We start from the raw sequence: 27,000 nt of genomic DNA on the forward strand, positions 1-27,000 counted from the left end.
TTCTAGAATTTCTTTTAAAAAAGGTCCAATACACAAAAAAGGCCCAAGTTAGGCTTTTTGGTTGTTTTGAAACCGTATTGAGTCAGGGGTATTTTCAAGCACTCCAAATCTAATCTAATCTAATCTATTTTCAAGCACTCTAAAAGCAAAACATAAAAATTAAGAAATTTAGAAAAGTCCAGAATTCTATTGCTTTCTACTGTTTAATTAATTTTAAGATTTTTAACTTTTTGTGTTTTGCGACTCAAAATAAAAATCTAAATATAAAATTGGAATTTATGGACTACAGACCGGAAAAAGACGTTTATCCTTAAAAATGGATATAATTTTACGAATTAACCTAAATAAAAAAAAATAAAACTGTGAGAATGAATTTGTGAGATTTATTTTCAATCTCGGAAATTCTGCAAATAATTTGAAGTTTAGGTTTTTTTTTTCGTTTTTCCGGGACCGAGAGAGGGATTTTATTTTTCTACGACCCATAACAAATTATAAATTTTAAGCCCTTTTTAAATGCTTGAAGTGATTTTGAAACTCCGAACATAATGTTTCAAAAATGTGATAAAATTTCACAAAGATTTCATTTTTAGACATTTAACTTTAGATCAATAGTTAGCAATTTGATCATAACAATATATAAATAACAATTACATGAGACAAGTTTGTGATTATTGGCATTAACCATTCTTGTAAGAGTACAAAAACTCATCAGAATAGAGTTTATTTAATTTCGGCAAAATGGCCTTCAGCAAAAATACTGTACCTCATCCAAACTAAGATTTTAAAAATTGGGATTCAAATTGACCGTTTGTTAAACGATAAAAATTATGTGTCGGTTTGTCTGTGTTAATGCCAAGAAATTCCATCCAAATTAGAAGAAGATTTCTTTTTCACTCGGAAACATTATTTGTTCGACTTCTGTTTGTTTTCTCTAGGAAGAGTTTTACAGACTCGCGTCCCATCCGCCTAAACCCGGCGCTCTGTGCACATAAATCATATCTCGTTTCAACATCGATTCACCTTCTTGCTTTTTAGCGTCATCTTCTTCCCATAACTGGCGCCTCCCTCCTCTGCGGCTAGAGGATCGTCTCGGCCGCGTCTCGAGCAACTCGATGTTTTATAAACAAATTCTAGAAGATTGAGGGGACTCACTAAATACATATTAAAATATTGTTATTTACCCCGAGAATTTTTCACCGGTTTATTTGGAGGAAGTCTGGGACGCGCCGTGAAATAGTTACGACTCTATAAATTCCGGCTTGTTGAGTGATCCCCCCCGAGGATCTGAAATGGGTCATCCCAATTCTACTTAAAAAAAGTGTGCCACTAATTTAGTAACAGTTCCGCATTCCTCAACTTCCTCATTCGACGGGGCGCTGCCGCCGATCGCAGCGCCACGCGTGGCTGCAATACGTACTACGAACGCGCGCGCGTCCTCCTCCACGCTCAACGCTCTGACAGTAGCCAATTGTCAAAACAAATTTGAACGCCGAGATATACGGACGGCGATGACCCCGTTCTGTCCGGCCACAACAAAACAAGACAAGAAAACAAATCAAACAACAAGTTAATACACAAATTTCCAACCCCGAAATGTTTGTTGCTGGCGTTGACTCTTCTAGTTAGCATCTTTCTCGCTGATATTTACTCACTCCGTACCGGATCGGTCGGTTGGACAGGTTTCGGTGAAAAAAAAAAGAAAATATTAATTGACAGTCGTTCCCCCCGAAGAAGAAAAAACCTCACAGAAAAGTTATTTTTGTTTGTTTTAGAAAATGTGCGTGTGTGTGAGTGTTTCCGAGTATATTTCAATCAGTGGCGGGTCTTGCGTTTACGCAATCGGGTCACCAAATGTCACTTTCGGAAAAAATGATCACTCTTGTAACGTTCGATAAACGCGACCGTCATAATTCATTCGCATGGTGACCGCAGTGTGGCGCTATAACTCAATCAACGCCTACTCGTCGTGTGAGCAACGCATCTGTTTGTCTGTGGCAAATCATGCGTGTGTGCCGATGAGATGCAACTGCTTCTGAGGGCGTTGATGGTGCAAGCAGAGCAGAAAACATGGTTTTGAAATGCTGCTGTCAAAACAGACGACCTAACGATCAATAAATTATATTTTTAGATTGGTTGAAATCGATCCCGGTATCTGGGTGGATGATATGGTGATTTTTTCTGGTAGATGACAAATTAAAAAAAAATCCAACTGATTCAGTGTTAAAAACGGAAAACTATTACAATATTTTGAATAGAAGTCTCAAATGAATCAGTAATGGAAATCTATTAAAAACAGCCTTGTTAAAGAGAATATTGGGGAGAATATCATTTCCGCTTATTTACTATGCATTAATACAACTTTTAGAGATTTGAACTACAGTCCAGACTCGATTATCCGAAGCCTCGATTATCCGAAGTTTCGATTATCCGAAGTTTCGATTATTCGAAGTTCGATTATCCGAAGGTTTGTATGGGACTTCGGATAATCGAATCATGATCTAATCTAATCTAATCTAACCCTAGCGCAGCCAGTCTTTCGAGGGCATCCTGGAGAATGCCTTAGGTTGATTGACGCCTAGCATCTTCTTGTCATTATCAAAATTTGCAGTGCGCCATTGCATTAAAATGCATTGAAACATCACAAACGTCGAAGCGGCCAGGCCAACTGCGTAAAGTTTACCGCAAAGATGATTCGTTGAATTGGATTGAGTTTGAGCACGAGTGTTCAAACAGCAATACATTTCTGAATCTACAGGGGAGGAAGAAACGTGGGGATCCCCCGCTCACGTTCCTGTTTGTTTGGGCAATTAATCGTTGGGAGCACCATGCTAAGAAGTTTTGGTGCTCCGGGACCCTCGAGGATGGGACATCGAATTTCCGCGAATGCCCTGGACACTTTTTGCCGTGGTTATAGCGCCACAACTCGCTCTCTGTGGGTGGAAAAATACGAATGAATTGAAAATTATGGTTTCGTGTCACTCAAAATTTCTTGGAGGAATATTCTGTAAGCCCCAAAATTCTGAATTTCTTTCAGTTTTCTTTGAACTTTAGTTGCAGAAAAACATGCTAAATGAAAGCTTATTCGATGAATATTTTTCCAAAAAAGTTCAAATCATTCAATTTAATCAATATCCAATAAGGCATATTGGTAAATACTTTTCTAAGTTTTTTTGTCCCCTAGCTCTGATTGAGGTCGAAAAGGGTAGGGGGAGGTGGGCAAACAATTATAAAATTGAAACTACAACATTCAATTTCAACGTTTCACTGTAAAAGTTTTTTGATTTTGAAGGGTGATAGGGGAGAGACAAAAAGTTTGAAAAATATTTACAGCCTAACGCGAAATAGCTTATAAATACAATCATAACTCACCTCAAAACAAAAGATACCACAGTCCTAAACTAGACATGTCCAGCAAAGAACAATCTTACCTTGTGTCAACGTTCCCTTGACCAACCCTTCTCTCTGCCTCAGACAGCTGCTTTTCTCGTGCCTCTCGCCTTTTCTCCAAATAGCGAAACGTCACCGGCTCGGCTGCACGAAATCACCTCCTCTCAGCCTGGCACCCTCTTCATGTAACAGCGGTGAGCGGGCCTCTCGCCACAGCTCGGCTCGATAACCGCTCTTTCTCCCGTCCGCTCAAAACACCAACACACTGACGAAACAGGATTGCGTCGACACTCCTTGTCATCTCCACACCCCACCGTTTCCCACTCCTGACTGACGTGAACTCCTCAGGATGGGGTAAAAGCAAAGGCGAGCTGCCGCTGCTGCGCCGCAGGCCAGTGTTGGTCGCTTTATTCTGCGCCAACACTCCATAAGAGTGGCTGCACACCCGAACACACCATAAACACCACCGCAGAGCACATTCCCCCCCACCCCCTTGATTGCACAGCAGCGCGCCTCCGAGACGTGTCATCGGCAAACCAAAAAAACCCTACACACACACCAACACAACTCTCTCCTCTCGCCGATGCTGTCAGAAAGAAAAACGCGATGCTCATCGTACACAGCGGAAGAGGCTTAAGCACTTCTACACAAACACCCCGCAACAAACTTCCCCTTCTCTCACAATACAGAGACACACGCGAGAAGCCTCGGCTCGTTGGAAGCAAAACCAATATGGCAGCCCCGCAAAATCTAATCTTCGGCTTGTTAAATCACTGGATTATCGTGTTTTTCTAGCAGATGTTACGAAAAATCCTTTTCGACGGCACTAAAAAACCAGTTGCACAACACTAAAACACAATTTTGACCCGATATTTTGCGTTTTTCACTGTTAAAACTGACTTCAAACACGAGCAACGAACGAGCATGACCGAACCGCGTTTGAGCACTTTACTCTCTCGGACTTCGGATAATCGAATCATGAACAAAAAAAATCGTTTTTTTTATTTTCTTACTTTTAACATCAAATTCGAATTCTGTGACCCCATTTTAGTCAAATTTGAATCGTTGATTGGCTTAAAAACAAATAAATGTATCGTTTCAATATTTCCTAGCCACCATTTTAGCCGCCATCTTGAATTTAAAAATTCTAAATCATTTCAGAGTAGTTTATGGGTAATATTTGAAAAAAAATCGTTATTCAATTATCCGAAGTGAATTTTTTCCGAGGCCTTCGGATAATCGAGTCTGGACTGTATCGACTTTCTGCCAACTATTGATAAGTTAAGTTCAGCTTCTATTAAGTTTGGTCCTAGGTGAATTATTCAGATTAAAATACTTCTTCGAGAAAACTAAAAAAAAAACATCATTTTAAAAAAAAAATGATCAGGTGCTCAAGCCAAATAGTAAAAAATAAAAAAGATTATCGCAGAAATGTCCTTTTTTTGTCCACAAAACACAACATTAAATGCATTAAAACGAAACAACATTTGAAATGAATTTTAAAAACTCTACAAAAATGCTCAAATAATGATAATATACCATATTTCTTCACAATACCTTATTTCTTCTTTCTTTATTTTTGCTGAAACTCAGTACAGTTTTTTACTGAATTTTCATCAACTGAGTAAACGATTCAGTAATGTAGATTATACTGAATTCTCAGTTCACTGACATTTGCCACTTTGACAGATAGTTAACTGAATTTTCAGTAAAATAATTGTCAAAACAAATGAAATTTTAGCAAAAAAAAAAAATATTTTGTCGAAAATTCAGTTTTTTTTTTTTTGTGTCAGTTTGACAAATCATTTGCTGAGGGTTCAGCAATTTCAGTAATCTAAATTTGATTTTGCTTGCCATTAAAAATGTTTCCAGTACTGTTATTTATACATTTATTTAATCAATCATCCAAACCTTTAAAAAACATCGAGTTTGCATCGAGGCATTTGTTATTCACATTTTCTTACCTTTGTTTTTAAAGATCACAATACAAAATTTAATAAAAAAACACAGCACTTTTGAAAGAGAATTTTCTGTCGGCAGCATCAAAACAATAAGTCGAAAGTGACATTTCAGTTTGACAGATATCCAGTTACTGATTTTTCAGCAATGTTTTTGTTCATTGCCGAATTTCAGAAAAAGAGATAATCCCTGAATCGCATTCAGTTATTTATTTTACTGAAATGGCAATTCAAAATTTGCTGTGTAGAGTAGATGACCCAATTTTTGACCTATTATGCAAAGTATCAACACATTTCGCATTGTTCTCGGAACGATTAAACTAATTTGGCTCGTTTCAGGATTGTTTTGTAGCTTGATTTATGCATAACAATGTATACTTTTGATAAATAATTTAACCATTTTGTCATTTTTGGATGCTTTTTGGACTTTTTGAATGTATTTTGGAGCCAACGCTGTACCTATTTTCGACCCACACTCTGATAGGTTGAAATTTTGATAACTCGAATTGTGATTGCGGCGGCAACACGCTATATTTTCTAAATTACCGTTTTTGTAAAAAGAAAACCTTTGAAAAAACAAGAAATAACATGAAAAACAACGTATTTTTTTCAAAATTTTGAAGTACTTTTTTCAAAAACAAAAAAATATATAAAAATTTGTTAATGTTCAAGCATTGACACACATTGAAAAATAGAAAGTTTAGATTTTTTTTCAATAAAAGAATGTTTCAAAACACTATCGAATAACATAAATGGGGAAGAAGATTTCAATAACTTACAAAATCAGCACAATATTTCGTCGCCGTCGTGCTTACTTGTCGCACGTGCATTTTGGGCCAAATTGAGTTGAAAACGCCATTTTGTGCAGCTCACAATACCTCACCTTTTGACCTTCACTGATCCCCAAAATTCGACTTCAATCCTGAGATATTCAACGAAATCCGAAAAAACTCCGTGCATTTTTGTCACTTTACATATGAAAGTAGTTTCAATCTTGTCGTGCTATATTGTCACTCCCTGAAAATTTATGTAAGTGCGACAACTGGCCATAGGAATTTCAGGTCAGATGATTTGCTGTTTGTCACGTGAAAAAAACCTTTGTACCAGTTCTACACCAATCATCAAGGTTGGCAAAAAACAAACATCCTTCTTCCTTGTAATCAGAACAGGTAAACAGTACCAATGTCATGCCCGGCAGGCAAAGGAAGAGTGTGTTTGCGTAGGTTCCATTTGTAAAGTTCATATGAATGCAGCTGAGATTTCCGTACAAAAGCGAGAGTGCATGCTCTCATTTCCACTCAGCAAATGGTAGGAAATTTGAAAAGGAAATCATTTCTATCTCGACCTCATGCATTTGAAATGAGCATGCGAATGAATGCTTCAAATATTAGAAGCGGAAACCACATCGTGACTACAAATTGTTAAAAGCTAGTAAGTTTAGCAAAAAAAAAAACTAACTTTCAATACTTTCAAACTACCGGAGTTTCACTGTATTAATAATGTGTCAAAAATCTTTCAAATAAATCCTCTTGATTATATAGTTTTGAGATTATTTAATCAATATATGAAAAGGGAAAATAACATAAATTGAAAAGCAGTTTGAGCCATGGTGGCTCAGAGGTAAAGAGATCGACTTTCATGCAAAGAGCTTCGGTTGGGATCTCGGTGGAAGCAAATGTTTTTTTTTCTGCAAGAGTTTCTCTACAACTTTTTCTGAGGATTTAGATGGTCTCGTTTTGGGGTGTAAATTTTCATTTCAGGTGCACAAAAAATCATTTTCTCTCGGATGCATCATCATCATGCACCAATAAAGGTGCATCATGTGGAAGAGTGTGTGTATTTCTTGTTTTTATGACTGCACCTTTTGAATTCAACGAAAACCCCCGACCCGACCAGGAAATATATGGAACGAAACGAAATGAGGGTCCCCCCTCCCGAGTTGGTTCTCGCAGTTTGGCGTGTAATATGTGTCATTATTATTTTTTCGTGAAAAACAAAAAAAACAAAAACATTCAACCGAAAACAAGGGGGAGAGTCACCCTGTAATTGAGCAGTTCTCTACGGAATCGGTCTTTTTTCTTTAATTTTAATTTTTGTATTTTTTAATCCGGCTGAAACTTTTTTGGTGCCTTCGGTATGCCCAAAGAAGCCATTTTGCATCATTAGTTTGTCCATATAATTTTCCATACAAATTTGGCAGCTGGCCATACAAAAATGATATGTAAAAATTCAAAAATCTGTATCTTTTGAAGGAATTTTTTGATCGAGTTGGTGTCTTCGACAAAGTTGTAGGTATGGATATGGACTACACTGAAAAAAATGCTACACGGTAAAAAAAATTTTGGTGATTTTTTATATAACTTTTTGTCACTAAAACTTGATTTGCAAAAAAACACTATTTTTAATTTTTTTTATTTTTTGATATGTTTTAGAGGACATAAAATGCCAACTTTTCAGAAATTTCCAGAATGGGCAAAAAATCTTTGACCGAGTTATGATTTTTTGAATCAATACTGATTTTTTCAAAAAATCGAAATATCGGTCGCAAAAATTTTTCAACTTCATTTTTCGATGTAAAATTGAATTTGCAATCAAAAAGTACTTTAGTGAATTTTTGATAAAGTGCACCGTTTTCAAGTTATAGCCATTTTTAGGTAACTTTTTTGAAAATAGTCGCAGTTTTTCATTTTTTTAAATTAGTGCCCATGTTTGCCCACCTATGAAAAAAATATTTTTGAAAAGCTGAGAAAATTCTCTATATTTTGCTTTATTGAACTTTGTCGATGCGACCCATGGTTGCTGAGATATTGCTATGCAAAGGCTAAAAAACAGGAAAATTGATATTTTCTAAGTCTCACCCAAACAACCCAACATTTTCTAATGTCGATATCTCAGCAACTATAGGTCCGATTTACAATGTTAAAACATGAAACGTTCGTGAAATTTTCCGATCTTTTCGAAAAAAATATTTTCAAAAATTTAAAATCAAGACTAACATTTCAAATGGGCGTAATATTGAATGTTTGGCCCGTTTAAAATGTTAGTCTTGATTTGAAAATTTTGAAAATATTTTTTTCGAAAAGATCGGAAAATTTCACGAATGTTTTATGTTTTAACATTGTAAATCAGACCTATAGTTGCTGAGATATCGACATTAGAAAATGTTGGGTTGTTTGGGTGAGACTTAGAAAACATTAATTTTCCTGTTTTTTAGCCTTTGCATAGCAATATCTCAGCAACTATGGGTCGCATCAACAAAGTTCAATAAAGCAAAACATAGAGAATTTTCTCAGCTTTTCAAAAATATTTTTTTCAAAGGTGGGCAAACATGGGCACTAATTTAAAAAAATGAAAAACTGCGACTATTTTCAAAAAAGTTACCTAAAAATGGCTATAACTTGAAAACGGTGCACTTTATCAAAAATTCACTAAAGTACTTTTTGATTGCAAATTCAATTTTACATCGAAAAATGAAGTTGAAAAATTTTTGCGACCGATATTTCGATTTTTTGAAAAAATCAGTATTGATTCAAAAAATCATAACTCGGTCAAAGATTTTTTGCCCATTCTGGAAATTTCTGAAAAGTTGGCATTTTATGTCCTCTAAAACATATCAAAAAATAAAAAAAATTAAAAATAGTGTTTTTTTGCAAATCAAGTTTTAGTGACAAAAAGTTATATAAAAAATCACCAAAATTTTTTTTACCGTGTAGCATTTTTTTTCAGTGTAGTCCATATCCATACCTACAACTTTGTCGAAAACACCAACTCGATCAAAAAATTCCTTCAAAAGTTACAGATTTTTGAATTTTCACATATCATTTTTGTATGGACAGCTGCCAAATTTGTATGGAAAATGATATGGACAAACTAATGATGCAAATTGGCTTCTTTGGGCATACCGAAGGCACCAAAAAAGTTTCAGCCGGATTAAAAAATACAAAAAAAATCGATTGACCGAAAACTCAGAGAATTGCTCAATTGCGAATTTCGCCTGTCTCAACGACGACGTGCAATTATTGTGACAAAACGTGGGGCCTAACGACGGGTTTCCATTAAGGATATCAATTTTGCACGGTAACAAGCGGCGAAACTTGGCTGGTGTTTTGCGAGTTTTTAAATAATGGAGGGCACACAACACACGGCGAGCAGCGTTTGGCATGTATGAGACATCTCACCTTTCCAACGTGTGACAGCGCGGAGCGGTGACTAACATTTTTGTTTGTTGGCTGGCGGGATCTGGAAATGGAAAAAAGACAAGGAAGTTGATTAGTATAAACAATATGTATGATTGCTTCATGAGTCTTTTGGTCAAAATATAGATTTTTATGTCATAAACCTTCTAATATTTAATGCCATATAGCTCAAATTGTTGTCATCAATAAAACCAGTAATTTATGCAACAAGTTGCAAAATTACGCTTTTCAGTTATGCATTCGTCCAATAAGACTCTGCTAAGTTGGAAAAATAAGAAGAGTGCTGAAAAAAATGATCTTTGTAACGAGTTTCTTAAAAACATTTTTTTCAATTCTGGAAAACCCTATTAAATAAAATTTTGGCATCTGTGTGTTTGTTTAACTCAAAAAACAAATCAGTGCCAAAAAGTAATACTTTTCGTTACAAGTGCTGTAAAGTTAAACTTCTAAGCACTCCAATGAGTGCTATAGAACACAGCTCTGTTGTTTTTGGTGATTAGAGGTAGGCCATGAAATTATTATGCAAATAAAGGAAAAATAATTATTTTCAAAACGGATTTGCAAAATGTTTTATTTTTACTTTTTAGTTATGCTTCTACCAAAATTTTTAAAAATGTTAATGATAAATGGATTTTTTTAATGAACATTAAGTTTTTTGTGATCAGAAGTCCCAAAATTCTATTTTGTTTCAAAAAGTCTAAAAGTGTTATATTTGATTAAAAATGCAATATAAACGTTACACGATTTAATTTAAATATTTTACAATACATTGTTCATGTTTTTCCATAAACATTTTAATTTTCAGTAATTTTTTTTGCCCCCTGATTTTTTGGAGACAAAAACTTAAAATAAAAAAATGCAATGAACTTAGTTTTAAAAATAAGATCAAACATTATCTAGACCTTTTAAATTTAAAAAAAAACCCGGATGCTAATAATTTAAACGTAAAATCTTATTGCAAACGCTGTTCGATATCAAAGTTGCTCAAATAAAATAAAAAAAAAGCTTTTTCGACTTTTTTTATAAATCTGTTTTTTACCGACAGCAGCAACAATATGCCAAGTGCTATCAAATTAAAAAAAAAAACAACTTCCAACTCCAGGTTAAAAATCTTTATCTTCAACACTGCTTACTATGCTGCCCCCCTCCACAAATTTCAAAAATTTCAATGGTAAATGGATTTTTTTACGAACATTAAAAGTTATGTGATCAGAGATCCCAAAATTATCTTTTTCAAAAAGTCTAAAAGTGTTATATTTGATAAAAAAAAAATGCTAGATTACAAAAATTAATTTAAATACTTTACAATCCATTGTTCAAGTTTTTTTAATGAAAATTTAAATTTTCACCAATATTTTTTTTGCCCTCCTGATTTTTATGGGACAAAAATTTGAAATAAATTATGCAATGGACTTAGTTTTAAAATAAGATTAAACATTATCTAGATATCAATGTTGTTTTAAGAAAATTTAAAAAAAAGTTTTTTCGACTTTTTGTTTTCCTTTTTTTCATAAATCTGTTTTTTTACAGACAGCAGCAGCAATTAATGTCAAGTCCTATCAAATAAAAAAAAAACAACTTCAAAATGAGGTTAAAAATCTTTTCCAACTTTGGTTTAATGTTTTTTTTCCAACAAACTGACAACACTGCTTGCTATGCTGTCCTTGCTGATTGTTCAATAAATGACTGAACAAAAAAAAAATCGATTTTTTATTTATTTAAAACTGATATTAACAAAATTTTATGACAGTATAAAGATTTTTTTCCCGAAATCATCTTATCATTCGTTTTATCGAAGACACCAAATCGATCAGAAATTTTATTAAAAACAATTAAGCCTGATTTACAAACTTTTTAAACAAAAAATATCACAGAATGTTTTATACAAAATTACAGTTATAAACTATCGAAAATTGCTAAATGTTAATGAATTTATGAAAATCAATCATTTCAGTACCCATGGATGAAAAAAGCGCTATGAGCAGTTCTCTAGGATTTCGGTCATTCGATTTTTTTTGTATTTTTTAATCCGACTGAAACTTTTTTGGTGCCTTCGGTATGCCCAAAGAAGCCATTTTGCATCATTAGTTTGTCCATATTATTTTCCATACAAATTTGGCAGCTGTCCATACAAAAATGTTGTATGAAAATTCAAAAATCTGTAACTTTTGAAGGAATTTTTTGATCGATTTGGTGTCTTGGGCAAAGTTGTAGGTATGGATACGGACTGATGATTTTTTTATTTAACTTTTTAACACTAAAACTTGATTTGCAAAAAAACACTATTTTTAATTTTTTTTATTTTTTGATATGTTTTAGAGGACATAAAATGCCAACTTTTCAGAAATTTCCAGGTTGTGCAAAAAATCATTGAGCGAGTTATGAATTTTTGAATCAATACTGATTTTTTCAAAAATCGAAATGTTGGTCGCAAAAATTTTGCAACTTACTTTTTCGATGTAAAATCAAATTTGCAATCAAAAAGTACTTTAGTGAAATTTTGATAAAGTGCACCGTTTTCAAGTTTAATCCATATTTAGGTGACTTTTTTGAAAATAGTCGCAGTTTTTCATTTTTTTAAATAAGTGCACATGTTTGCCCACTTTTGAAAAAAATATTTTTGAAAAGATGAGAAAATTCTCTACATTTTTCTTCTTCCGACTTTGCTGATACGAACTTTAGTTGCTGAGATATTGCAATGCAAAGGTTTAAAAACAGGAAAATTGATGTTTTCTAAGTCTCACCCAAACAGCCCACCATTTTTCAATGTTGATATCTCAGCAACTAATGTTCCGATTTTCAATGTTAAAATATGAAATATTTGTGAAATTTTCCGATCTTTTCGAAAACAATATTTTCAAAATTTTCAAATCAAGACTAACATTTTAAAAGGGCGTAATATTGAATGTTTGGTCCTTTTGAAATGTTAGTCTTGATTTGAAAATTTTGAAAATATTGTTTTCGAAAAGATCGGAAAATTTCACAAATATTTCATATTTTAACATTGAAAATCGGAACATTAGTTGCTGAGATATCGACATTGAAAAATGGTGGGCTGTTTGGGTGAGACTTAGAAAACATCAATTTTCCTGTTTTTAAACCTTTGCATTGCAATATCTCAGCAACTAAAGGTCGTATCAACAAAGTCGGAAGAAGAAAAATGTAGAGAATTTTCTCATCTTTTCAAAAATATTTTTTTCAAAAGTGGGCAAACATGTGCACTAATTTTAAAAAATGAAAAACTGCGACTATTTTCAAAAAAGTCACTTTAATATGGCTATAACTTGAAAACGGTGCACTTTATCAAAATTTGACTAAAGTACTTTTTGATTGCAAATTCGATTTTACATCGAAAAATGAAGTTGAAAAATTTTTACGACCAAAATTTCGATTTTTTGAAAAAATCAGTATTGATTCAAAAATTCATAACTCGCTCAATGATTTTTTGCACAACCTGGAAATTTCTGAAAAGTTGGCATTTTATGTCCTCTAAAACATATCAAAAAATAAAAAAAATTAAAAATAGTGTTTTTTTGAAAATCAAGAATTAGTGTTAAAACGTTAAATAAAAAAATCACCAAATTTTTTTTACCGTGTATCATTTTTTTCCAGTGTAGTCCGTATCCATACCTACAACTTTGCCGAAGACACTAAATCGATCAAAAAATTCCATCAAAAGTTACAGATTTTTGAATTTTCATACATCATTTTTGTAAGGACAGCTGCCAAATTTGTATGGAAAATTATTTGGACAAACTAATGATGCAAAATGGCTTCTTTGGGCATACCGAAGGCATCATAAAAGTTTCAGTCGGTTTAAAAAATACAAAAATTAAAATTGAAAAAAAAAGACCGATTTTGTAGAGGATTGCTCTATACAAAGTTTTCTGAATAGTTTACGATCGAATTTGCAAGCGGTTTTCTATTAAAATTTTAATTTTAGTTAATATTTTTTGCACTCCGATTTTTTGGAGTAATTTCGAAGGGTTTTGTCCCTCTCTTCGATTTTTTCCAAAAAAATCAGAGGGCAAAAAATAAAAATACTTGAAATAAAATTAGCAATGGCCTAAGTGTATTACGAAACATTAGAACGACCCTTTTTACTTACTACAAAAATTAAAATTGAAAAAAATGAGACATTACCAATCATTTAAATTTATGTAAAACTAATTAAAAAAATTAAAGATGTTGTGTAGTTTTTAAACAATTCAGTTTTTTTTAAAAGGTCCAATAATCCAAATTTTCAGTTTTTGCTTTTTGGGTGTTTTTGAAACGCGTTGAACCAGGGGTATTAAAAAACACCCAAAAAGCAAAAACAGAAAATTTGGTTTATTGGACCTTTAAAAAAAACACTCCAGAATTTCATAATTTTGCACCAAAATGCAAATTCCCCAAAAATAATTTATTCCAGAATCAATTGCACCTGTTCCAAGTAGTTTTTCGCGGCACGCACTTCCTTCCAGCTGGTGTCCCCATAAACCGCCGTGTTTTTATTGGCCACTTGTGCGCGGTTCACGCACGCGCCATCCGGATTTGTCTACGACATGGCTCGCGTGACGCACGTGTGCGTTGCCAAACTCTTCGGAGTGTGGTGTGCTGCACAGACGTGATCGCAATCCCAAAACAGTCGTTGTACAGCTGAACCTTGCTAATTTGAGTTTTTTAAGAGTTTATCTTTCAGGAGTGTCGATAATTCCGTGCCATTACAATATCGTTGACCATGACTCGAGATAACATTGAACAGTAGTTCAAGAGCATATTCCTCTCAAACGAAATCGAGAGCATTTCACTCTCAGAAGTCACCATCTTGCATTTTGAAGCCTTTTTGTCAAACCATCGAAACCTTACTGTGCTGCAGTCGCGACGACATTTCGGAATAAAAACAATCGCCTCAACGAAGTAATCAGCAGTGGCGCCATCTTTCGCCGTGTCCCCCTCCCCTATTTTCAACCCATTCTTGCGGCCAGGGCGCGACCACGACGAATCTTCTTATTTTTAGTGTGTGTAGAAAACACGCACGGTACCGGAAATGTTCAATATTTATAGACACGCGCCATTAGAGCCGCTAAATACGGACCCGACGTGGACCAAATACACAAGAGAGGAAGTTTGTTTGGTTTTCCCTAACCTCAAACCTCACCACGCGTTTCTTCCTCCAACTGTCAAACGAAGAAGTGTCACCACACGACGATGACAAGCAATTGCCCAATTTAAGAGAGTCGGTTCCTACGCTCGCGACATTCCACGAGACACGCGCGAAATGGTCGCAAGGTTTGACAGGTTGTTTTTGAGGTTATGTCATCATAGAGCGTTGTTGTTGTTGTTTGGGTGGTGCGGCGGTTCTTTATTATGATGCGTGGGGAAGATATATACGCCGAGGTCGGGCTAATCCGGTGGGAAACCACCGATCCTCGTTGGCGTGGTTTTCGTGCGGAATGTTGTGACAAAGTTTGACACACATAAATTAGGTATTTATCGGGTGGAATTTTATGAATTGGCGGTAAAGAACAGGTGTTAAGTTTAATGGCTTGAAATTGGTATTTCGAACCTTTTATTATGATTTGTAAGGACAAACTTCAAAAAGTTTACGTGTAACGCTTGGTGACGCCCAGGCGTCACCTGGAACTCGATTTCAACTGCATACCTTTCCCGATCACTTTACTGCCCGTTTTCAGTACGTGTTTTATAGTTTTCTTGCTACACATTACCGTGCACTACCCTTGTTCGACCTCTCTCCTCTGTCGAACGGATGAATTAGTGCAAAAGCTGGGAATCTTGGGGTGCCTGTCACACGTGGTGATGGTGGTGGAGTGGTACAAACCGCAATTGCCAGTACAAGCCCCGTATCTGCAAGGTTTCTTGGGTGGAGCGAAGAAAAAAAACCGAATCAGGCGTACAGATTTTTCATGGCTGGGCAATGAAAATCAAGATAATAATCTTCCGATATGTGCCGCTGCGGTGAACCTACCTCCGCTGAACATGCTGGACCTGGTGGTGGGGTCGTCGTCGGCGTCCACATGGATCGGTACCACAACCGGGCAAAAGGGGTTCAGGGTTGTGCAGAGCGTCACTTATTTGACGACTACAATTTTTGAGGTTAGGTTATCGCATCCATCCTCCCCTGTAGTGAAATGTGTTCCGTACTCAGAATCCTATCTACGGTAAACACAACGCAGTAGGGCTGGCCGCTCTATTTTTTGCTCTAGACTTGGATAAGATGTAACGACTGTATTCAAGTCTGACACAGATTACACTTTTCCATAATTTCGTAGCCGGCCTATCGATATTTGATTATTTAAATAACTAGAGAACCATTTCCCATCACTGACCCCAATCCCATGGTGGATCTTTGGGGTTCGAAAGCAAAGCAGCAACAACAACAAAAAAATACAGGAAGGCAGTGTAAGTGGAGATCCCATTGTGTGTTTGCATGTTTGTCTGTGTATGTATTTTGAGCTGGTTTCTGGTCGTAGCCGCCGCCGCCGCGTGGTTATACTTATCGATGCACCTTTTTATGAGCATTCTTTCAGGTCGTTTTCCCCCTTAGTTCTTTCTTCGCCGACGACGACTGGCATCTTCTTTTGAAATGAGCTTTTTGCTCTCTCTCTGTTCGTTTCGGTACGAGGTGGAATGTGTTTGTGGCCAAGATATACACACATCGGTAAAGGTTTAATGAGCTCCGAAGAACGTTTGTACTGTTGTTCTTATTTTCTTGAGATTTGTCTCAAAAAAATTGACCGTGACCAAGGTTTCAGGAATGTGGCTAATGCAATTTCTCTTTAAATTTGACTTTAAATTTGAAACCGAGTAGTTTATGCAACAAGTTGCAAGTTACCACGTTCAACGTTTACTTCCTCATTGTGATCAGATTGATCTCGTCTCGAAAAATGCCAACGGGTCCGACTAGGATCGAACCCAGGCCAACCGGGATGAGGGGAAACCACGTTTAAAACTGCACCACCGGACTCGAATTCCTAAAAACCATTCAACTTCAAGCGATTCCGTGGAGATTTTCCCTTATCCTCTTTCAAAAAGTGGAGCTTCAACCCTTACCGTCTTCCAAAATTTCTTTCCTTGTCTTTGGTGTGCGGTGGAGACGGGAGCTATCGGCAATGGACGGCTGTCATAGCTTTGAGGATCAGTTCTGGTGAAGTTGGTTTTATTCCCAATTTTTAATTCCGTTACATGACGAAATCCAGTCTGCAATCCGGTAAAATCGGCATCTCCAAGCGAAGCGGATTCAAGCTAAACTATTTTAATGGGGCGATGTGGATTTGAAAAACACAGTTTATCTTGCTCACGTTAATAATGAGCAGGATAGACTGCTTGATTTCAAATTCACATTAGCTCTTTTATATTGTTTTGCTTGGATTGCTTATCAGTTCTCCGTCATTTAAAAAAATAAAAATGAAATACAGGGAATTGATTTTATAATTAGCAAAAAACATTTAAATAACCTATTTGGGACTTGCTACGCTGCAAAACTACCTGTCACTTATCGTAGAACAACAATGTTTGTAAACAAAACGAAAACAATCAAATTGAGCGGAACTAAAAGTGAGATTTACGAAATAATCTTTACCGAAATTTATATTCCCTTGCATTCGTGGATGAGAGAAGTTAACTAGTCAAATTTTTAAAACTCAGCTCAAGAAAAGTCACAGGGTGACCACTCAAAAGCCATTTTCAAATTCCATACTTTTTCCCGACTTTTCCAGAACCTCAAATAATAGCCAAACATGAAGTTTTTGATACTTCGTTTTAACTGGAAATGCAAAAGGGGATTGCAAAAAAGTTAAACATAACTGAATTTAAAATTTTATTCTTTATTTTATTTTGTTTTTATCCAAGAACGCTTCCAAAATGATAACATTTATCGAAGAATTTCAAAATATCTAGGAATTTGTTTAATTGTTTTTACCAAGTTCTCATTTAAATTTTGTTAATTTTTAAATTTGAAATATTATTTTTTTCAAGGAGAAATCCGGTTTAATAAGACCCATGCTTTAATCCTAATTTTATGCGAAATGATTGAAGAGACAAATTCTTCAAACATATTTGTAATAGTTTGAACCAAAATTTCATGATTTTAATTTTTTTTGCATTAAACTTTATTTTATCATTTTTTTAACACGTAAAAAAGTTTTTCATTTTATCATTAAGAACGAAAAACTTTTGGATTTAGTTCGATATTTCAGTTTGCCGACTCCTGACAATCAAGCTTAATTTACCCATATTTACCCATATTTACAAAAAAGTTAAAGGGAATCAAATATTAGGACGAATTATTTGAAATGACTTAATAAATTTAGTTCAACATTTAAAAATATTTGCCGCAAAAAAAAAAACTATTGAAAAACTCAAGATTTTATAATATTCAAGCAATGTGAAAAATAAAACAAGCATACCTTTATTTGCATTTACATTTATTAGATTTTTAACTTTCTAACGGCCACGGTAATCCCAGAGCACTACTAATTTTTAACTTCAAGCCATTAAAATTTCTTCTATTTTGGTCAATATATGTCTAATAATAACGTAAATCGTTAAAAATCTAGATTAAGCTCTGGGTGAGAAGAGGTTAATGTCTGCAAATATGCAAATAGCCTTTTCCCACTCAAATAGGTAAAAATAGTGAAGGAAACCTTAAATTTAAAATAAGTTGCTGAATAAGAACTGAGTGAAATTAATTTGAAAAGTGTTCAAAATATTACAAACTTATTCAATACGCCGGGACACGTAGTGTAGGGGTAAGCGTGGGTGCCTCTCATCCAGTCGGCCTGTGTTTGATCTCAGAAGGTCCCGGTGGCATTTTTCCAGACGAGATTTGTCTGATCAAGCCTTCCGTCGGACGGGGAAGTAAATGTTGGCCCCAGTCTTACCTAGAGGTTAGGTCGTTAGCTCAGTCCGTTAGGAGTCGTGTTTCTGGGTCCCTGTCTCGGTAAAGTCGCTGGTAGGCCGTTGGATTCACAATCCAAAGGTCGACAGTTCGAATCCCGGGACGGATGGAATTCCAGACTTTTTGACAAAAAATCACTACTTCTCGATTTTTCACGGATTTTGGCGAATTCCAGACTTTTTCCCGACATTCCCGATTTCCCGACTTTAGTGGCCACCCTGACTTAAAGTCACCTTCGACAGCAACGAAACTTCTTGCCGATCCAAACGCCTAACAAAAAGCAAAATCCATCAACAAGATTCCTCTAATTTGCCCAAATGAGACGAGTCATTCGAGACGCGGGCTTAAGCAGATCCGGTTCGTGTTTCAACACGTTTTCGAGAGCTACTTCTTGAGTCTGAGTCTGATGCGAGGTGGTGGTCAGATTTTCGACTGTTGTCATCGGGCCGAATTTGGCACGACGCGTCAAGTGACTCTCGAAATAGGGGATCGGATCGCCAAACAAGTCGCCAAGTCAGAAGGAAATTATTCGCGAACGCTCCCTTTTTTAAAAGCAACGAGTTTGTTTACATGTTTTCAAGCTACCTAAATGAAATGTTCGACTCGAAATGACTCATTCGCGCACGCAAAACAATCGAAATGACTCATTCGCGCACGCAAAACAATCGTTTTGCGATTGTGCTCGAACCAGTTTGCGTTGGGATAACTCCTGAGGGCGCTTGCTCCACAAACTGCTCGTTTTGCCTGAAAAATTACTACTTTTATGTTCGCATAAATTTACATACGTCAAATAGAGTCAGCATCAAGAGCAGCACCACTCTTTTTTTCCCACGCCAGCTGAGACCCAACCCATTCCCTGCGACGACGACGACGTATTTGTTTGGTGTGGGTATAAAGCTAAATAAACACAATTAAGTGGCGGGGTGCGCGCACATCACACTCACCGACATGGCGAAGAATGAGGATAGACATCGTCGGGGTCACTGCTCATTATCATCCCGTGAAGTGGTGCACATATTTTAGGATCCGCAGGTAGCGACGAATGTGGAGTCGTAACTTGGCGTCACTGAAGCGTTACATGCGTTACGGTCACCATTAACTCAGTAAGAAATGACTGCACGATGTTGTGTTAACTACTTCAACCGGGAGGGTTTCAAAAGTGACAGCTGAAAGGATTTAGACCTCGTCCGTAAAAGTTCACCAACCCTGGCGATCCACCGCCAGGAATGCGGTCCGATTAATCTGCCGTCTCTGTCTTTCGCGCGAGCGCGCTGTAGGTCGCCAAATCTGCGCCCGCTGCTGCCACTGCAAAAACTCGTTTTGGGGATAAAAATTTAAGCAATTTTCGAGATGCAGTCCGGCTGAACGAAAGCCATTAAATGGGACTGTCTTTCGATTTCGCAAGAGGGGGGAGCGACATTTTTGCAAGGATTAATGACACACCGTGCGAGAGTGTAACGCTCTCGAGAGCGTTGTTACACCGAAAGCCTTTTCGGACTGGATCGATTAATCATCGTTTCAGCTGTCCCAAGCTCGCTACAATACACAGGTGAACCGGAGGTCTTGTAGATCTTGGCCTAGCGATAAGGTGGTTGGATAACGTGGAGAAACGTGTTTCAAAAAAACTCTGGCAAAAAGTCATAATAATCAGTCATGTTGCAGAGGGCCGTTTTTGTTCCTCTTTCGAAGGTCCAGGACTCCAGAGAATTTAAATGTGCCATTGTTCCGAGTCAGCTTTATGGCTCGAAAAATGAGACGTTTGTCTCGTTTTTCGAGCCCCGCAACATGATCGCCTTCTTTTTTTTCTGCGGCCCAGAGTGCAGTCCATAAATCGCTGAACACCGAGCAAAACGTGTCGCGAACGAACGCGTTTTTTTCAGGTTTTCGGGTGTCCCCGGGAGGTGATGGATGCGCTGACCTTGGATAACGTCACCCGATGAGATCGCATGAAACGCCTCTGCGTAACGCTCGCGTAACGGCCACAACCACTTGAAGCGTCGCCACGAGCAATAATCCCGATTATCAAATTCCGTTCCGAGAAAAAGTCACATCCACCGTGCACCGAAATAAAACCAAGTCCGACATGCAGCTTAAGTCGCGCACACGTTCCTCGGAACCGCGGCAATATCCTTTTCGCATAAATTAAAATTTTATAGCTTTCGCTTCTTTGTATGCCGCGCTGAGGTTGTTGTGGTCATCGCGCTAGAATGCTCGAAATCTTCTTTCGGTTCGGATTCTTGGCGATCTTATGGTTTTGTCGTTCAAACGGGAGGGGGTTCTCGGTTGCCCAAGATAGACGAAGACCCGAGTACGCGAGAAGCGCGAGACATAACAAAGGCCGTGGAAACCTGACGCGGGCTAGAGTTAGGTGACTCACGCTACAGTAGGACCTCGATGGTTTGACTAAAATGATGAATCCAAAATCCCAGTTTCAATATTTCAAAACTTCAAATTAATAATTCTACTGTACTGTAACTCCGATTGGGTATGCCGGTTGTTACGGGCGTTACGTGATGATCAGTACCGGTGTACACGTGCGGGTACGTGCCACGAAATGGTAATTAACGAGGTTGAATCGTGAGGTTTTAGAGTGGTTCCCACATTTAGAAGGGCCACCGCATACCTAATAGGTTGATGTTGAGGGCATTGAACGCTTGGTTATTTTGTTCAAACATTCTTACGATTACATTCGATAATTAAATGAAGCCTACCTGTTCATAGACAAGTTTACTCCCGGGAAAGGATATTTGAATCAACTTGATGTCTTCAGCATAGTCCTTAAATTAATCTAAATACCTCTAAATAATAACCCAATTTTTTTAAACTTTTTTTACAAAAGGTAAATTCCCAAATACCGTATTTTTTTATATGTTTTAGTGGACATATAAATGAAAGGTAACTTTCAGGCACAGAGAAATATGATTAAAAAAATTCACGGAGGAAGTTGAAAATGCACCATATTTTTTATTATTTTGAAAATCGTCTCTGTACATTTTTTTAATAAACCACGCCTTTCCAAAATTGTAGCAATTTTAGAATTAATTTTAGATAAAAAAATATATTCTTGATTTTTTTAAAAATAGTGTGTCCATTTCTGCTTACAAAAACTGCGCACACAAAACACACATCACTATAAAACTGATCCGTTGCGTTTGGTACGGTATGTCCACGCATCCTTCCTTCCATGTAGGTTATGTGATCCGTTCACAGAATCCTCTCTGCGACTAATGCAATGCCGTAGGCCTGGCCGCTTTAATGAATGTGATACTGCTCGGGGGTGATCGAATATACTACAAACATTAGTATTGGCAAAAAAGGACATGGGGCGTAATCTAACCATATGTTCTTCCAGAATGCTTTCTATGAACTAGCTGGGCTTGTTTGATTAGATTAATGTTTAAGTATTTCCATTTCTGAAAATATTTTTTCACGAAGCTGGAAAAAATCCCAGCAATTTTATTTTTCGTACTTTGGAAATCGGACAAATAATTGCTGGATAGAGTATTCTAAAGAATGAAATGAGAAAATTGAAATTTTCAAGTGTTTTCCGATTAGTTTATTTTTTACAAGTTACGATTGCTTGGCCACTATTGGCTTTATTTTTAATGTTAAAGAATTAAATCCCTATGAAATATTCCAATCATTACAAAAGCCGACTCGGTCCTAACCAGGTCCCAGTACCGAAAAGGACCTAATAAAAATAATTTTATGAAAAAAAAAAAAAAAAATATTCCAATCATTCGAAGAAATATATTCTCACAATTTCCAAATAAGGCATTCAATTTGAAAAGGACCAAAGTTTATGTTTTAAGCCTGTTTGAAATGTGCTCAATTTTGAAATTTGAATATATGTTTATTTTAAATATAGAAAATTTAACACAGATTTCATTTTTTAACACTTGAAATCAAACAACAATGATGACGCGGTTTCGGAGCTGCCGGAACAAGATGACACAATTCCTGGCCCTTGGGGAACTGATTATCAAGCACATCTACAAAGGATAAAAATACCTGTGGTCTAGATATGAACTTTCTCTACTTCTATCCTCTTTCCTTTGCAATTTGTGTAAGTTTTTTTTTCTTGCTCTTCGACGCTGTCGTGCTATCTTGTCGCACCCGCCATTTCGACGTTCTGAGAAAAAGGCGTTTGAACTTGAATAAAGAGCAGTTCTCTACGAAATCGGCCGATTCCGACCATTTTTATTTTTGTATTTTTTTAATTTGGCTCAAACTTTGTGGGGGCCTTTCATGACCAAAAAAGCTATTTTGTGTCATTGGTTCACCCAAAATCGAAATCTCATACAAAAAAAAAATGAGCCTATATTTTTATGTAAAATTAAATTTGCAATCGAAAAGTTCTATAACGATTTTTGATGCAGGGCTCCGTTTTCAAGATATAGCCACCGAAAGTTTGATTTTAGCGAAATATTTGCAGTTTTTCGATTTTTAAACATAGTGGCCAAAATATTTTTTTGCAATTCCGTCGTGAAACTACTTACTTTTCCTGTCATTCTTGAACGACGAAATAGCCTACTTTTCTGTACCAAAAATAACAGAATCGAATAGCAACACTTTTCAAAATAAATGCTGAAAAGTTCTACTTTTCAGCACTGAAATGAGTGCTGAAAAGTTGAACTTTTCAGCACTTGTTTCGAAAAGTAACACTTTTCAAAAAAAAAAATTGATTTAAACGATTTATTGACAAAATACATGAAAATTTGACTTAAAATTTCACTCAATGGGTGTTTTTCGAAATTGCAAAAAATGTTGTATGGAACTCGTTGCAAAACTTGATTTTTTCAGCACTCGTCGTATTTATCCAACTCGGCGAACCTCGTTGGATAAATGTACGACTCGTGCTGAAAAAATCCTCTTTTTGCAACTTGTTGCATAAACTACTATTTTGCAATTCCGTCGTGAAACTACTTACTTTTCCTGTCATTCTTGAACGACGAAATAGCCTACTTTTCTGTACCAAAAATAACAGAATCGAATAGCAACACTTTTCAAAATAAATGTTGAAAAGTTCTACTTTTCAGCACTGAAATGGGTGCTGGAAACTTGAACTTTTCAGCACTTGTTTCGAAAAGTAACACTTTTCAACATTTTTTTGATTTAAACGATTTATTGACAAAATACATGAAAATTCGACTTAAAATTTCACTCAATGGGTGTTTTTCGAAATTGCTAAAAATGTTGTATGGAACTCGTTGCAAAACTTGTTTTTTTTTCAGCACTCGTCGTATTTATCCAACTCGGTGAACCTCGTTGGATAAATGTTAGACTCGTGCTGAAAAAATCCTCTTTTTGCAACTTGTTGCATAAACTACTATTTTTAAAGTTCAGAAAATTTGGTATAAAATTCTCTAAGAGACATTGAAGATTGGACCTCTGGTTGCTGAGGTACAGAAGCTTAAAGAGAAAGAAACAGGAAAATTGAAGTTTTCTAAGTCACACCCAAACAACGCACCATTTTCTAATATCGATATCTCAGCAACTAATGGTCCGATTTTCAATGTTAAATCATGAAACATTCGTGAAATTTTCCGATCTTTTCAAAAACAATATTTTAAAAAAAAATCGGTCAAGACTAACATTTCAAAAAGGCCAAACATTCAATATTACCTTTTTGAAATGTTAGTCTTGACTAATTTTTTTTTAAAGAGATTGGAAAATTTACGAATGTTTCAATGATTGTTTCATGTTGTAACATTGAAAATTGGACCATTAGTTGTTTGGGTTAGAAATTTGTAGTTTATGCAACAAGTACCAAAAAAGAATATTTTTTATTTACTTGAAGAGGTTCACCGAGTTGGATAAAATCGACGAGTGCTAAAAAAATCGAGGAAAAATCAAGTTGTTGCATAAAACATTTCTGGAAATTCCGAAAACACCCTTTGAATAGGATTTGAAGTCAAATGTCCTTGTGCATATCAATTCACCGTTCAAATCAAAACAATGTTGACCCGTGCTGAAAAAATCTTCTTTATCCTCAATTTATCCTCAATTGGCTATAACGTAAAAACGGAACGTTTTATCAAAAAAGATGTATGTAGTTTTCGATTGAAAATTAGTTTTTTGCAGTTAGAAATGATAAAAAAATGAGAGTGCATTTTAAATAGTAAAATAAATTCATGATTTTTCAAAAAGCCGTGAAGCCGTGCATCCGTGAAAGAATGTTCCATACCCAAAGGGCAAACTACTTCTGATATTGCACCAATATGAAAGATATTGGAGTCCAAGCGGTACGCAGCCTAGGCGTACTACGTAAATATTATGCGCGTCTGATATTCACGCTGATATTTGGTACGATATTATGCGCGTATGATACGCCGTATGCGATATACTCGAAGTGATTAACCCCGAGTCCATACCTCTCTGTAACACCTTGAAAATAAAGAAAATAAGTTTTTTTTTGCGGGAAGACACCATATTGATACTTCCTGTTAGTAGTTCGCACAACTTTTTCAATTTTAATTTCACTTTAAAAGGTTTGAAAGTGAGTGGACGATAATAAAGCTTTTAGTAACCTTTTTAAAAACTTGATTGAGTCAACAAAGTTGTTAAGCTTCCATTGAAATCCCATTAGCTTGATTGTCGACATATCACTTAATATTAGATTTTTACTGCAAAAGAATGAAGAGTTAGTATTTGATCAATCCCTCCCTAGTTGAGTTCACCAATCATGAAAAGTTTAGTGGTGATAATTTTAGCACTTTTCAGCAAGTCCAATTCACTACCAGTTGAAATACTGAATCACATCTGTATTTGCACCAATTCGCAACTGAGTGAGATCCTTCCAGTTCAAAATCGTATATCCCAGGACAACCCTCGCACGATCGTCACGCAAGATGGCGATTTCGTTCAGTTCAACTCAGTAGATCGCAGATGTTCCCTGGTAGTGACCGATATTGATACGCTGGATCGTCTGTTGGATCAACTGTTTCGAGGATCTTACTGGAATCGTGAGGCTTGGTATTTCGTTACAACTTCAGACGAACGCGATTTGCAATCTTTCGCGAAGAGTGTAAATCAGTATGGAATCCTGAATTCGATCTTGCTAGTTGAAACAATTACTGGAACAGTGACATACGGATTTAACTACTTCACAAAGTCAAGTTTTGAACTGCACAATACTCGCGAAGTTATTGATTTAATGGTTAGCGATAAAATGCAGGACATCCGTGGATATCCGTTTAGAGTTTTTATGTTTCCTCATTTTGCGTATTTTCCGTACTTTCTAACTGGAAGCAGGGGTGTTTTTGGAAATCTGATTGAAACCTTTTCTTGCGTCATCAATGCTAGCACGGAGTGGATTCCAGATCTGCCTGACGCAAGTTTTGATTCTATTATCAGCAGCAATATCATCAATCTGTTCCCATTTCATAGAATGGATGTGTTACGCCCTGGTTTCGATTTTGTACCAATGCCAAAATATGATGGGTATTGTTTGTTAATTACTGAAGCTCCAATCGAATCGTACTTCCTGCATCTCACCATGCCATTCTGTGATGCTGTGTGGATTGTAATTTTCATGATCATTGTTACAGTTTCACTTGTAAATTACTACCTTAATCGCCAAATGCCACGGAACATTCTTTCTATGTACTTCTTCGGGCTTACGACGGACTCTTATAAATTTCAAAAAGTTGAGCGATTCGTTCTGATCGGAGTCACTTGGTTGTATTTTCTACTAGGAGAAGCTTATTTGGCTAAATTCATCTGCTTCATGACCAACAACAAACACATGTCTCAGTTACGAGACATAGCGGATTTCGAGAGGTCACAATATCACATCTGTGAATCAAGCAATGAGTTTGCTAAAATTTTGAGTGACGTCTATCCTACAATTTTGCAAAACGTTGGCGACGATAGTGAATACTGCGTATCGATTCTTTCCTGCACTGATACTTTTCTCTTCATCAAGATGACGAATCGCTCCATGTACACTCTTGCGGAGCGACTCAGTTGGTGGATTTCGGCGAACATTTTTTCCTCCAAGCAGCCGTTTGCCGCACCGTTTCAGAGGACCTTCCGACAGCTGGTCGAATCGGGGCTTTGGGATTTGTGGATCGATTGCGATAGAGCTACCCGGGAATTTAGGCGACCTTCACCGCAAAACGTGTTAAATTTTGAAGATTTGATATCTCTTTGGTTGCTCCTCGCTTGCGGATTCTCAGTTGCTGTAGTTGTTCTTTTGATGGAATGGATCTGGAATCGTTGCATACCGGGTTGGATCTTCAAAATAAGTACATATTTATCAGCATTCTCCGTATTAAATAATTTACAAACAAGTTTTATTTCAGTTTTTAACATGTATCAACGTAGGATTTAACCCACAGCGGATGGACGAGAGTAAAATGACCTCGATTTCAGTGGCCGAAACTAGAAAGGCACGAACCTGTCAGCTTAAAGGTTTGCGGATCGATTCCCGTTATCCACATCATTTTTTTGTGTGGATTTTTTTTAGATGATCCCAGGAGAAGAAATTGTTCGACCGTCTCGATCGTACGGTTTAACTACCAGTTTGAGAGTATTTTCCTCTCAGTTAGAGGTGCTC

The 27,000-nt window shown here is 36.3% G+C and overlaps 1 protein-coding gene across 8 annotated transcripts in view; it reads right to left on the reverse strand.

Annotated features, from left to right (window-relative positions):
* LOC120418708 (interference hedgehog-like) overlaps nucleotides 1-27,000 on the reverse strand; it is a 127,961-nt gene that overhangs the window by 69,489 nt on the left and 31,472 nt on the right. For all 8 annotated transcript variants that reach the window (XM_039581196.2, XM_039581204.2, XM_039581189.2 and 5 more), the window contains exon 2: nucleotides 9,524-9,584. The gene's annotated coding sequence lies outside the window, so the exon portion shown is untranslated. The remainder of the gene's footprint in view (nucleotides 1-9,523; nucleotides 9,585-27,000) is intronic.

This window comes from Culex pipiens, chromosome 3 (assembly GCF_016801865.2).
Source record: "Culex pipiens pallens isolate TS chromosome 3, TS_CPP_V2, whole genome shotgun sequence".
NCBI lineage: Eukaryota > Metazoa > Arthropoda > Insecta > Diptera > Culicidae > Culex > Culex pipiens.